The sequence below is a fragment of the Octopus bimaculoides genome, chromosome 3, assembly GCF_046866305.1.
Source record: "Octopus bimaculoides isolate indiv1 chromosome 3, ASM4686630v1, whole genome shotgun sequence".
Classification (NCBI taxonomy): Eukaryota; Metazoa; Mollusca; class Cephalopoda; order Octopoda; family Octopodidae; genus Octopus; species Octopus bimaculoides.
The window spans coordinates 167450328-167465327 of NC_142930.1; the positions used below are offsets into that span (position 1 = coordinate 167450328).

Genomic DNA, 15000 nt, shown 5'->3' on the forward strand with positions numbered 1-15000 from the left:
TGAGATAGAGGACGATGATATAAAATACCATAATGGAAAACTCGCATCCAGCACGTGAAATTTCCCAGCAGCAGCAGCAGCAGCTGATGTGAGTTTATGCGATTCCTAGTAAATATTCGAATGCATGCGCCATCGTTTATCTGTTATCGTACGAGGATGTTTCCTGTAACACAAACACACACACACACGCGCACACTCATGATTCACTGCACCGATTTTGATGAGACCAACAAAAAAGCTTCTATTCATTGAGAGATAAATATCATTTAAATTACACGGTGTATAAATTCAAGCTACCATTAGTATCATGCTGTGAAAACAATAATCTGACAAACTTGTATCACTAGCTTTGTGTTTCCAAGAAATAATTCAGATTCAAATATATAACGTAGCTGGTCGTTTTTGAAAACCAAAACGAGAAAGGGCGTTACTGTTTGAAAAAACAAACAAACGTGAAAAGGACGGTAAGTTGGTAAATGTAAAAACGAAAAAAAAAACATTAAGAATTAAAAAGTAGTTTCACAGGCTTTAACGTTCTCGTTAAATATATTTACACCAATCATATTAATTCTGATTCGAACGGGCAAAGGTACGTAACTCTGGATGGTTATTTTTCGTTTATCCTTTTCTCTTTTTTCTCATTCCACTTTTCATGTTTACCTTTTTCGCGTTTTGTTTCATATTTTCTAAATGATCAAAGGCCTTTCACTATTTTTTTTTTACCAAAAGAGACCACCTGCCATGTATTTGAATCTGAAAGCCTGCATGAAAACACAAAGCATGCTGTAGAAGTTTGTCAGTTTATTGTGTTTTCACAGCATGAAAATAATAGCAGCCCAGCTGTAAATACTATGTGTGTGTGTGTATACGTACATATACACACACTTATACACATACACATATAAGTACATATATATATGTATATATATATATATATATATATATGTATATATATATATATATGTATATATATATATATATATATATATATATATATATATATATATATATATATATATATATGTATATATTTATATATATATATATATATATATATATATATATATATATATATATGTATATATATATGTATATATATATATATATATATATATATATATATATATATGTATATATATGTATATATATATATATATATGTATATATATATATATATATATATATATATATATATGTATATATATATATGTATATATATATATATATATATATATATATATATGTATATATATATATATATATATATATATATATATATATGTATATATATATATATATATATATATATATATATATATATATATATATATAACAAATAATAAATGAGTATATGCATATATACGTACATGTATGTACATACCTACATCTACCTGTATATATAGATGCATATCTGGGTACAGGACGTTGCAAACAAAACGTAGACAAAAAAAATAATAACCAGAGTACAGAAAACACACAGGCCACATAGAGAACATTTTCCTTCATCAGCTGCCATCATTCTAACACTGGCGTTTCGAAGAGTTAGGGCAGGAGGCATCGTTAAAATGGCTCTTCCCACGGACCACAAATTAAATTTGTACCATGGAGGAATGTAGTGGAGGACAGAAAACAAGACAGGAAACGAAACAGTGAAAATAAACAAAAAAGGCTATACCGCCAGACGTGAAAAAATATGTGTATACTAAACGCTGTGAAGCAACGAACTGGAAGGAAGCGGGACGAAGAATGTTCGTGTGCGTGCTTGGCGATAGGCAAGAGAAGAAAGGAAGTAGGGCTGGACACATGTGACCAGCGAGGGGTAAGGAGAAAGAGTGGTAGAGGGAGAAAAAAGGGGAGGAAGTAAAAAATAGGTGAGCAACGAGAGACAGGGAGGAAGATCTATCTGTCTGTCTATCTATCTATCTATCTATCTATCTATCTATCTATCTATCTATCTATTCATAAATATCCATACATATGCGTATTTTTTTATGCATACGTATGTATGTATGTATGTATGTATATCGAAAGTGGGACAGAGAGGGAGAGTGGAAAGGAGAGAGAGGTAGAGAGAGAGAGAGAGAGAGAGAGAGAGAGAGAGAGAGAGAGAGAATGACAAATTCGTATGCATACATATATCTGCGTGTGTTTGTGCATATTTGTCGACGATAATGTTTGTCTCCATTTACCATTTTGTGTATTACGAATCCTAAAACTGCTGAATGTGTAAATCTCTAAAACTGCGTATATTCCTCAGTGTTCGCGTAAACCACCTGTTTCAGTTTCTCTGAGACCAAACTGAAAACCGCGCATGACTGATTCTAGCCACTTTTCAATGTGTTTACTCATCAATAACAACCATCTAACCATGAGAATCTTTAGAAAATCTAATTAGACTAAATATACACCTCGTTACTCCTACACGGAGTTTGATACAATTCCAGCCTGAATCTAATTTTTATTATGAAACTTTCTTCGTTGACTTCGCCCATTAATCATTGCAGCGTTGACTTTCCTATTAAGTTTTCATCAATTATTGTTTATTTATATACATCTCATCATACACACGCGCCCGTACAAACGTGTGTGTGTGTGTGTGTGTGTGTGTGTGTGTGTGTGTGTGTGTGTGTGTGTGTGTGAATAAACTTGCGACGCACTGCCGTTCCGTGCAGGGGGTATATTTGCCTGTCCACCTAGCCAGATGGATGACATCATTCGACAGCTACAACAATACGAGGAATCACCATGTAACCAGCGGTTACAGTGATATGCATATGTGTGTACACACACACACACACACACACACACACACACACACACACACACACACACACACACACATATATATATATATATATCAAAAGGATGTAGTATAATACTGTTCCACACATACAAAAACAGATGGATGGATGGAGATAGAGACAGACAGATCGATAGAGATAGATAGATAAATACACATACAGATGGACGGACAGACAGATAGATAGAGATATATAGACAGACAGACAGGCAAATAGATAGATAGATAGATAGATAGATAGATAGATAGATAGATAGATAGATAGATAGAAATAATTTGTCCCGTGTACATTGAGATCTGGAACGAATATTTGCCTATTTCTTCCGAACCCATCCAGGCAGTGTTGTAAAAAGGAACAAGTTATTCTCCTATGAAGTACACACCAGCAACAAGCATATTTTGTGTCTGAGCGAATGAGATTTGGGCGATTGAGTTGAAAGAACCCATAGTCTACAATATGGCGGTAGTGACGCTGATAAACACAATTAGGCTTGAGACTCATACACACACAAACGCACACATGCACACACACATACAAACATACACACACATGTATATACAAGCATATTTACACAGAGTAAAACAATACAAACTCCTAAGAATAAAATACCAAATTTCTTAACTCGACAGCTGTTTCAGGAAACTCAAAGTTACATAATAATTGTAATATTCATTAATTTGCTGCTGGAATATGCAAAAAGGCTTAGGTATTCAACCAGCGAACAGTCACATGGAAATATTACAATAAATCCGGTTCCCCTCATCAAGAAAGTTGGCAACTGTATGGTATATGAATACATGAAAGTTACAGTTGTCCTCTTACAGGGCAACCTCCCTCCAGCACCAATGAAAGAACCCCACAGACGCAGGATTAGCCATTTCACGTGCCCTCACCCAACTGTTCTCTAATCGACAATTTAGTGTCAGTCCATTCACTCCAAACATTTTTGCAACAGTGTTTTTATTCCTCTTCTTTAATGATGTTCCGCTATGATATTTGTTGTATTTCATCTGTGGTGTTGGGATCTAATCGTCTTAAATAACCCATATTTCCCGATAGAGACCAATTAAAAGAAAATATTTGAATGACCCAAATTATAATTTCTTCCTCTCATGGTTCCTTTATTTCATTCTTCTCTTTTCTTTCAGATTTAACAATGAACTTTCGGGAAATAGGTGCCATAAACAGTCATTTTCAGGTATGTCCAAATATTTCGCCGTACATCTTTCTCTCTTGCTTTACCTGCTATTTCAATACTATTTAAATCTTTTATAGAAGATTAATTATTTTTTATTTAATCCATATAGAACATCGATGCAAGCGTGGGTGTGTAGGGGCAGGGATGGGTGTGTAGTATTGAGTTTGCTTTCCAACTACATGGTTCTGGGTTCAATCCCACCATATGCCACCTTGGGCAAATATCATCCACCACAATCTCGGGCCGACCGAAGCCTTTGAGAAGATTTGATATACGAAACTGAAAGAAGCCCGACGCATATATATATATATATATATATATATATATATATATATATATATATATATATATATATTCTCCCACATGTCCTCGTCTGTTGTTATTTTTTGTATATTCTCCCACATGTCCTCGTCTGTTGTTATTTTTTGTATATTCTCCCATATATATATATATATATATATATATATATATATATATATATATGTATAACAAATAATAAATGAGTATATGCGTATATGCATATATACGTACAGGTATGTGTATATATGCATGTATGTATGTGCATATATATTCATGTGTATGTATCTTTGTGCCTGTGTTTGTCCCCCTCGTGACCGTTTGACAACCAGTGTTGGTCTGTTTACGTCCCCGTAATGATAGAATAAGTTCTACGCTTAAGAAATAAGTCTTGGGTTCGATTTTTTTCCATTATAAAAAAAAAATCTTTTATGGCGGTGATCCAGCATGGCCGCAGTCAAATGACTGAAACAAGTAAAAGAATAAAACAATATAACAGTAACATCCACCCCTAGGGGTCAGCCACACTTAAGTGGAAATATACTGCACTTTATCGTGCAGTTACTGTTAATACTTCATTTAGAGAATTAACATTGCTTGTTTTCACCTTTTCGATATCAGTGAAGAATTTCACTGGAAAAGTAGATATAAGATTGCCAGGATTTTGTCTCTCTCACCAGGGTCAGTGGCTGTCGAACGCCGACGAAGGGAAATAACACTGAAATCCGGATCCGTTCGTGCTACAGATCATGGTGAGAGGGATAACTTCCCTTGGCAAACAGGACACAGTCGTGTGTCGATAAGCCAGCTCGAGGAGATGTCCTCCTGGGGCTAAAAGCAACAGTAACATCCACCCCTAGGGGTCAGCCACACTTAAGTGGCAATATACTACACTTTATATATATATATATATATATATATATATATATATGTGTGTGTGTGTGTGTGTGTATATATATATACACACACAGACACACACGCACACGAACACACACACGCACACACACACACATTAACGTGGTGCCCCAGCATGGGTGCAGTCAAATGGCTGAAACAAGGAAAAGAATATATCTTTTGCTTGTTTTAGTCCTTAGACTGCGTCCATACTGGGGCACCTCCATCAATAACTTCTTAATCGAACGAATAGACCCCAGTACTTTTGTTAAAAGCCTGTTTCTTTTTGTTTCGATCAATTTTGCTGAACGCGCGTGTGTGTGTGTGTAAGAATGTAAAAAAATGAGATGATCGACGACAGCTTCTGACAATGCGGTAACTTTAATAAAACCTTTATATCTCAGGCGCGAAGGTCCATCTTTAGAGGAAAAAAGCAGTCCAGTTAATCCGTTAATCCATTCAGACTCCCAAGCGTTTATATGACAGCAGTAGTCGCTGTCCAAACGTAGGTTTAATCGACGTCCCACGCGTTGGTGTAAACAGACAACACCCAGCTGTTGCAATAAGTTACGCACCATTTGTTGCGTGACGGCATAGTAGTAGTAGTAGTAGTAGTAGTAGTGGTAGTAGTAGCAGCAGCAGCAGTAGTAGTAGCGGTGGTGATGGTGGCAGTCACCCTTCAAGAGTTACCGGCTGAGCTCAGCTGTTGTAGGCTATTTACCATCTGTTAGATGCTGCCATAAAAGCCACCGGCTCAACTCCGATCGACTGTTAATTTTCGGGTTGAAGCGGTGGATCAGCAAAGCGTCTTTCATAAGTAAAGTTTAGGCATATGCAAAGTTTAGAGAGGGCCAGACTGGACACATATGGTGTTTTTACATCTCTTTTACAATAAAAGTGAATTTTTTTCTCCACGGTAACTGTTTTGAATTTGCCTTTTAGCAGTTGAAAAATGTCACAAACATGTTTTAACTAACCTAACTTTTCTGCGACTGTTCTTTTCTTCTGAAGATAGGCCTTTGCACCAGAAATGTATTGGTTTTATTAAACTTTGCGTATTGTCAGAAACTGTCTGCTTTCCCTCTTTCTAACCTATATTACAATGCTTCAGAACTACAACGCACTTATTTATCTATCTATCTATCTATCTATCTATCTATCTATCTATCTATCTATCTATCTATCTTTGTCTCTATATACATATAGCTGAAAGATTAAAATTAATCAAAGGACATACTAAGTATGGCTACTGCTGGAAATAACAGTCTATATTCTTATTTAAATCGCCAAAATACACTGATAATAACTACAGAGATCAACCGTCCCAAGGCAAACAGGCTAAGGCAATCTCTGAGCATATATTCAAGTATTTGGACTGACTGTTATTTCCAGCAGGTAGACATACTTAGTATGTACTTTGATTAATTTTAATCCTTCAGCTATTTAATGCTTTTGGGGGAGGGGACAGCAATCGCTTATATTATTGGTTCTATTATTATCATTTTTAAATTGTTACACTAGATAATGATAGATTCAATATTTTCTCAGATATTTTCTGCTGTAATATTTGCTCCATATTGAATATATATATATATATATATATATATATATATATATATATATATATATATATATATAATATGTGACAATTAGTTGGTTGTCATAATAAAACTCAGAGTTTCGGATGCCGGGGCTGAAGTCTGCTCCGGCATCTCATCAGTTTTAAGACAACCAACTAATTGATAAATTCCTCTATTTACATAGAGAAATCATTCATTCTCTTGTTGTCATATTATTATTATTAATACACACACACACACACACATACACACACACATATATATGTATGTATGTATGTATATTTGCGCCAGCAAACCGCCGAAGTCGTGAAAGTTACCGTGATATCAAGCCAACCAGTGTTTACGCATTAGCAAAGTTTAGGGGGCAACACTGGACAGAAATGGTGTTTTTGCATCTTATTACTATAAAAGAGACATTTTTTCTTCAAGTTAATTTACCTTTTAGCAGTTGAAATGTCACAAACATATTTAAACTATTCCTCATGCCTAAACACATCTTCGTGCTGATATTACGTAATATATATGTATATATATATATATATATATATATATATATATATATTTATACACATATTTATACATATGTGTGTGTGTGTGTGTGTGTGTGCCTGTGTACGTCTATGTATGTCTATTTATCCGCTATTGTCTCTCTGCATATATGATTATATGATTTCTGTTTCCCCCACCCTTCCCGTACGTCTGATATTTATATCCCGATGTCAGTAACAGCACTCCCGTGACCTACCCTACTTCTCTCCCTCTCATCTCTCTTCAACTCAATGAATCTTTCTCCTTCCATTTCTATAGAAATATTTTCACTGATTCTCTGCTACCAGCTGTCAATCATTTACCAACGTACAATAGAATCAAATAAACATTTCAACGCAACCAATGAAATCGAAGAACATTTTACTTATTTTACAGAAAATTATTTCATGGAATAATTTTTGAAACATTCGCATTATTTTCTACACTCATTTCTTCTTTCTTTTCTTTCACTGTTTCTTTCTATTTATCTCTTTCCTTCTTTCTATGTATTTTTTTCATTCTTCTTGCCTTCATTTCATTCTCTCTCCCGCTCTGTCTGTCTCTCTTCTTGTTTATCTCTCTGCCTACCTATCGATCCCTCTTCTTTCTTTCTCTCTCTTTCTTTACTTCTTTCTCTCTTCCTTCATTATTTCTTTTTCTCTCCGTTTCTCTCTGTTTCTTCATGCCACACTTCCTTCATTCCTTCCTTCTTTCCTTCCAGCCCTTCTTTCCATTTCACAAAATTATCATATATACTAATAATGTTACAGAGCAGATCTTTTTCTCTGCCGGAATCTGTATTCAAGATTTTCCAAGTATCAAGTAACAATCTCGTTATCTGTCTTAATCTATATTCCATTTACTTCAATACCGAACCGTATAGAGACGAGTGCTATTGATTGCAGACAATCTAGTGGAAACTAGGGAATCGAACATTTTCCAAAATCCTAATTAGCCCATACAAAGATATGGGATGGAGTGGGTGGGTGTGTAGATTCTCTTGCAACCATTTGTTATTTAATGGAATCGTTAAGATTTGTGGATTTTTAAGAACTAGCAAATATAATTGCAGTTTTTATTGATAATGTTCTTCTGAAAGGGTGGAGGGCAGCGCCCGTAATCATTTCAGAACTTCCATTCCTGGTAGAAGGAAGACATTATCAAACCAAGCGAAGCAACAATGGCAGACGATATATTTTTGCTCCTTCGTTGTAGCAATGTTAGAATTTATGGTTTTTATGAAATCGGGTGTGATTTACTTTAAATGGGGGTTCAATCTATGTAGTATCTTTGAGTAGGAACCTCTGCTTCTGACTGCATTACAAATGACAATGGCCAACCGATGAACGATACGATATACATACATATGCACGCATACATATGCATTCATAAATACTTATATACACACGACCACACACACACACACACACATATATATATTCTTATCTACTCTAGGTACAAGCCCGACATTTTGTGGAAGGAGGCCAATCGATTACATGATCCCAGTATACAACTGGTACTTAATTTATCGACCTCGAAAGGATGAAAGGCAAAGTCGACCTCGGCGGAATTTGAACTCAGAACGTAAAGACAGACGAAATACCGCTAAGCATTTCGCCCGCCGTGCTAACGTTTCTGCAAGCTCGCTGCCTTAACATACATATATATATATACTGACGCAAGCATGACTGTGTTAAGAAATTTTCTTCCTAACCACATTGTTCCGGGTTCAGTCCCATTGCGTTGTATCTTGGGAAAGTGTCTTCTACTACAGTCTCGAGCCGACTAAAGCATTGTGAATGGATTTAGTTGACGGAAACTGAATGAAATCTGTTGATGTGCGTGTATGTGTGTGTGTTTGTCTGTTTTGTCTTCCCACAGTTTGACAACCAACGTTGGTGTGGTTACATCCCTGTAACTTAGCGGTTCGCCAAAAAAGGCCGATTGAACAAGTACCAGACTTCAAAAGTACTTGGATTGATTCGTTCGACTAAAAAATAAATTCCCGAAGGAGGAGCCTCAGCATGGCCGCAGTCTAATGAGGGAAGCAATTAAAAGATAAGATAAAAGAAAGTATTGTATGTGGATGTCGATATCGAGCAATACATAGCTTGATTGTTCTCTGAAAGCACCATGGATGGTGAGTAGCAATACAGCAACGCATGCGTCTTATAATCCAATGACGTCATATATATCCATCTTGCTTTCACACATATCTTGGGGGTGGATTTTACTCCACGACAATTTTTTCCGCAGCAGAAGCTCTTATCATGTCCGAGTGAACTCGTACGTCTTCAGTATTACTTTATGTGATGACATACACACACACTTGAACATTCGCGCACACAGACACACAGACATAAACACTCATATGTATGTATGTGTGTATGCACACTGGTATATATGTATGCTTTCCAATTATATTTTCATTTCGTTGTTTTCGTGATTATTTTTATTTTGCTCTAAACTATGTCAGATCTATCAATTCCACAATGAAATACCTTACAACTGTACAAGTACACTAATTATCAAACGTTGTATATTATGGGCACCAGTTCACAAAGTTTCCTCTCTTTTAAAATGTAGTACTCTATGAATCGTGTGGTATGACACTGTTATGTTACCTATTCTTCCCTATCATCCAACAGGGAGAGACAATAATTTTACATTTCCTAGTGTGTGCTGTGCTATTATTGTAGCAATTACAGTCATGTGGCTGCTTTACGACCAGCCATCATCGCTGGTCATGATATAATGTCTATAACGCCAATGTGAATAGAGTATAATATAAATTCAGGGTGTAACAAGATTCGAACCGAATCAATAATTTTCCAAGTTAAAATCACGGTTTAGTAACAGTCTGTTTATGCGAGCGGCCGAGTCATGGACATGTCAGCAGCTAGATATCAAGTGAGAGATCATTCTAGAAGCCTCCAGAATATTCTCCTAACAAGGCCTGTGCATATTTTCAGTGCTAAACTTTAGTGTGTGGCGGCCGGCAACTAAGCTAACCACACTCAGTTTGCTAGGTTCAACAGTGGTTATCGCGGCTCTTATTCAACCTGGATATGCTGCTACAGTTCACCGACGTGAATCTAAGGTGTATATTTCTCCTGTCATGACAGCTTGATTACAGAGTCTTTTTAATCAATTACTCGTAAGAGCTTCATATTTGTCCTTCCAATGTGTAAACTTTGTTTGTTGCAAGTTCTAATTCATGACCGTCATGAAAATAATTTGTGCGTTAAAATGAAATACTGTTAATCGTTCACAGGTGTTCTACATTCATTATACACATCCTGATTTCAACTCAACTACCAGCATTTCATATCTTTCATCTACTACACCTTCGTGGAAAGGATCAATCGATATTTTAGCATCCTGCTTTATATTTTTGTCGATAACTTTAATAACCCACCGGCAAGATTTTCAAACAACATAAAGTTCTGACGGTGCTAAAATCTAGTTTTATCATGGGGTCGATTATTATCATCTATATGTTGAAAAACTAAAAGTTAATGTCACCCTTGGTAGCGCTTAAACTTAGAGACTGGACGGATGATATGAAACAGCGTCAATAATTTAATCTACAGTTTCACGTTTGAGAAAATTGCTCTATCGACGGAAATGAAGCTTTCAACTATGTTTTTATCTGATTGAAAAAGACTGATGAAAAATGGTTCGTTCAATTTAGAAGTCAGTCCTTAGTCATGAAAGTGATTTTTATTATGGTAGTTTCTTTTCATAGCTGCTGTTGTGAGCAGACGCAATCAAATGCAGAATAAAATAAAGTAAAATATAGAAATATTTCATTAAAAATATGTGGTTATAGTAGGAAAAATAATTAAAAGCTGATACCAGAATGATGATAAAAGAAAAAAAAAAGAGACTTTATATTACATAAGTGCATTGTGTGATCTTATTGCAACGGAGCAACATTGATATCGACTGTGCTGCAATGTATAGTGGGAGAATTTTGAGTTTTACTCTATGTTACGACAGTGATGGAACAATCCACACCATCGCCGCTATCATCAGAAACGTTTGTGTAATTGCTCAACCCGCTAGAAATAGCAGCCAAATGGTTTTTGTGAGCTGTGAGCAAACCAATGAGCACCAACACATTAAACACCCTCGTTAAGTAATAAATTACAATCTAATTGAATAATTATAAGCTGTTGAAAGATATTTAATTTCCTATAATACTCCTTCCTCTGTGATCCCCACCTTTATTTATCATATGCAGATCCCTAATTTATAAAATTCGCTGTCCGCTGACTTTCATTCTACCATATTCGTCATAAAAAGAAATACAGCCACAGAGAAATACTGTCCAAACGACCGCTGTCTCAGTAATCTTATTTGACCGTATTTGTCCCAGACCAATAATAACAATTGTACACTGACCAGTAGAGTTTACCATTAGAGTGCCGTTGCTTCTATGTTCACTACAGAGAACGGCTACCATGAAAATACTTTTATTTTAACCAAACTGACCAATCTGTTCTATAATACTTCCATTTTTGACCATTCATTGACGATATTTTCATACTGACAACCAAGTAGTAATATTTCCAATAATGATTATTTAGTGTCAATATTTTAGAATTGATCATAAAACGCCAATAAAGTTATGTTAGAATTTCAATCGTCATATATATGCTTCGATAACATTGGAAACATACTTTTGTCCCCGCGGGTTATATCAAGAAATGTGGCATGCATGCATGCAATACTTACAAAATAATTAGACAAACATAAATATATGTAATTTAACAAAATGCTGAAACGAATACTAATTTTGAAAGAAAAATAAACAAATATTTATTATTATCCTACAAAAAATTAGATAAAACAAACAAAAGCGTACTTATTTACTTTTAATACGTGCCAGATGATTCGAACAAGAATATGCTAATCACTGGTGTATTTTTTCTACGGACTACAGCTTCTCATTATTTCTCATTTGACTCATTGCGTTCCACCATGCCTAATATGAGCACTCATCCTGCACCACTAGGGGTCATTGTTTCTGTATCTCTCTGTTAATTTCTCTCTCCCTCTCTCTCTATATGATATTAAACATGATTGCAGAAATCAACCAACCAACCAACCAACCAACCAGACAGCTTACATTTATATCGATTATTATTATATAGAGAAGTACCGCAGAGTACTAAAACTTCTCTATTACCACAGTGTGGTATAACACTGTTATGTTACCTATACTTCCCTATCATCCAACAGAGAGAGACAATAATTTTACATTTCCTAGTGTGTGCTGTGCTATTATTGTAGCAATTACAGTCATGTGGCTGCTTTACTACTAGCCATCATCGCTGGTCATGATATAATGCCTATAAAGCCAAATGTGTGACGCTGTCATGTGGTTAGTTGAAAGGAGAGGCGAAGAGAGAGAGAGCGCAGAAAGAATGTTAGCGGTGAGAGCTAGGAGAAAGAGATTGCTATTATTTTATGTGGTTGCATAGTTGAAGGAAGAGATAGACAGAGATAAAGAAGTAGGTGTATAGAGTAGAGGGATGAGGTACAGTTGAAAGGAGAAGCAAAAAGTGAGAAAGAGGGAGAGTGAGAGAGAGAGAGAGAGGGAGAGAGAGAGGGAGAGAGAGAGAGCGTGCGATCATGTGTGTGTGTCGGTAGGGTATGGATAAATGGAGGGAAAGCAGGACTGGAAAACTCAGTAACATTAAACTCAAGAATGAACTGCTCCAGAAAAGAAGACAGTTCCATCTTACAATTTTCAAAATAACAGTGGAAGTTCCAAGGGAATTACAGGTTTTTTGTAACTGTTGGTGCTGTATATCTCCAGGTCAGTTCTAGTCCAGAAGATCCAAGATCAAATTCAAGCCAGCCATGATCATCTCGCCTTTGTTTCGATTTACAGACAACCCACAACCACATTTTTCCTGTCCTTTCTGTGAGAGTTTTATGTTATTTGGAGGATATTAAGTTTAGTGGTTAAAGTACTAGGCTCACGACTGTAAGATCGTGAGTTCGATTCCCGGTGGTGTGTTGTGTCCTTGAGCAAGGCACTTTATTCCACGTTGCACCAATCTAGATAGCTGGCAAAAATGAGTAGTACTTGTAATTCAAGGGGCCAGCCTTGTCACATTCTGAGTGACGCTGAATCTCTCTGAGAATTCCGCGTGTCTGTGGAGAACTCAGCCACTTGCACGTTAATTCCACGAGCAGGTTCTTTCGTTTATCCGATCAACAGCAATATTGATCGTCGTAACCGACGAAAAGGTAGACCACTGAGCTGTTATATTTAGCAGATCATGAAACTACGTGGAAGCTACCTCGTTAGCTGGAATTATTATAGCTATAGAAACTGTTAATCACATCGTAGGGATATTTACTGCTTGTTTTCTAGTTTGCCAGTTCTCTGCTTTTTTCCCCCTTTCTTTTCTATCGATTATTTCCTTGTGTGGCTGTTTCATATAGAGTTTTATATCCGTTGGGTTGACTCTTGTTTTATTTCAAAAGTTCTACGTGCTTTTTTGGGGTTCCTTTATATAAAATGTCGTAAAAGTTTATTTGGTATGGCACCTAATGCGATACCATTTTTTGAAGATGATGCAGTAATGGTTTTAAACAAGTTGTTGTTATATGTTTTCTTGGTTATATTAACTTCTTACCCAACATTGGGGGTCATAGCCGTGTTGTAATCTGTCAACTGAAATTCTTTATTATGGTAAAAGTGCTTTGGCCTGATTTTATTTAAAATTTCTAAAGATGTTGATGTATTCACCATTAATTCCCGGGTTTGTTGTCATGGTGATGGGCAGCAATAAGCAGTACTTTCTTTTTGTTTTATTTTTTAAAGTCTGGTGCTTATTCTATAGCGGTATCTTTTACGAACCTGTAAATCGCTACGTTACGGCTCGTCAAGAAACCAACAATCACTGTCAAAGGGTGGCTAACACACACACACACACACACACACACACACACACACACACACACACACAAACACACATACACACACACACACACACGCACACACATACACATACATAAGTACTTATACACACATATATATACGCATAGTATGTATATATATATATATATATATATATATATATATATATATATATATATATATATATATATATATATATACACATACACACATATATACACTTGAGGATAAAGGCTCCGAATGACCCGCCCTTGTTTTCTCCTGTCCTTTTTTGTATCGTCTAACTGTTCGGATGTTTTGTTGTCACCTGATATGTTCTTGTTTCATTTTTTGTCTTGTTGATATATATATATATATATATATATATATATATATATATATATATATATATATATATATATATATATATATATATATATATATATATATATATATATATATATATATATATATATATATATATATATATATATATATATATATATATATGTATGTATGTATATGCGCTGGCAGAATTGTTAGCACGCCAGCAAAACGCTGAGCGGCATTTTGTCCGTCTTACCATCGTTTCAGGCCCGATAATATAAGTACAAGTTACGTACTGGGGTCGTTGTAATCAACTTACTCTTACTCAAAATTGCTGGCCTTGTGCCCAAACCGAAATCACTATCGTGTATAGTAAAGTTATCTAATATTTTTGACATCTCTCTTTCTGGCTCCAAACATTAATTCATCACCAAAGCTGACCAATTCCTTCTTAAA

At 35.6% G+C, this 15000-nt stretch overlaps 1 protein-coding gene across 3 annotated transcripts in view; it reads left to right on the forward strand.

Moving 5' to 3' along the window:
- Positions 1–15000, forward strand: part of LOC106867639 (uncharacterized) — a 174165-nt gene that overhangs the window by 120853 nt on the left and 38312 nt on the right. For all 3 annotated transcript variants that reach the window (XM_014912566.3, XM_014912565.3, XM_014912564.3), the window contains one exon: positions 3950–3999. The gene's annotated coding sequence lies outside the window, so the exon portion shown is untranslated. The remainder of the gene's footprint in view (positions 1–3949; positions 4000–15000) is intronic.